Raw genomic sequence first — 890 nt, forward strand, 5'->3', positions numbered from 1 at the left:
TTACAAAGGGACCCATAGTGTTTTATTTTATATTTTTAATAATGGAGACTTGCCCACATGATACAGGGGGGAAGTATTTTTCAATCAACTCTTTCTTCATTTCTGATATCCAGCTTGTCAGAAATCTTTAGAAAGTTGATCATGAGAATGAGAGCTGATCTGCCCCAGATCTCTGCAGATGATAAGGGCTGTTCTCATTTTCCTGCTGTACATCCTCACAGCTGTTGCAACCTCCATCTGCAGATTTACACCAAATGACAGAGAATAGTTGATGGGGCTGGAAGTCTCCATGTATAAAGAAAATAATCTTGTTCTGATGTTCTGCAGTTGCTTAATTTTTAATCAAAGATTTAGTGAAGAAAGAGTGCAGGAAAAGGTCGCGGTCTCGTTAGTGCTCTCAAGGGGTATCCTGAATAGACGTTAGGAAAGAACTGTATACCATGGACTCAGGGAGCATTCGAGCTCTCGCTTTGTGAAGGAGCCACAGTTCCTCCCAGAGGAGGGTCTTGGTAGACGTTAAGAGGCAAGAGAAGATTTTAAAAATAATGTGCCAAGGCTGGTACAAAGGTGGTGAGTTATCTCAGATGATTATTCATAGTCAGTGGCAGACTGAACTCCTGGTTCTACTCTTCTTACTACTGAATTTGTCTAATTTTTAAAACAGTAAAAAAAAAAAAAAATTGATGTGCTAAGCTTGCTCAAATAATCAGTGTAGCACTTTGAAAACATACCTATAAATTATTTCATATCAAAAGTTGAGGACTAGGTCCCCTCTCCGTGAACATAGGTGGCTTGTGGCTGTAGGATAGAGCAGAAGTAAAGCTATGTGACTTCTGGGGCAAAGTCATAAAATGGCACGCAGTTTCTGCTTTGGTTACTGAAACAATCCT

This window comes from Otolemur garnettii, unplaced genomic scaffold (genome assembly GCF_000181295.1).
Source record: "Otolemur garnettii isolate 467f Iridium unplaced genomic scaffold, OtoGar3 scaffold00001, whole genome shotgun sequence".
In the NCBI taxonomy this organism is placed as follows: domain Eukaryota; kingdom Metazoa; phylum Chordata; class Mammalia; order Primates; family Galagidae; genus Otolemur; species Otolemur garnettii.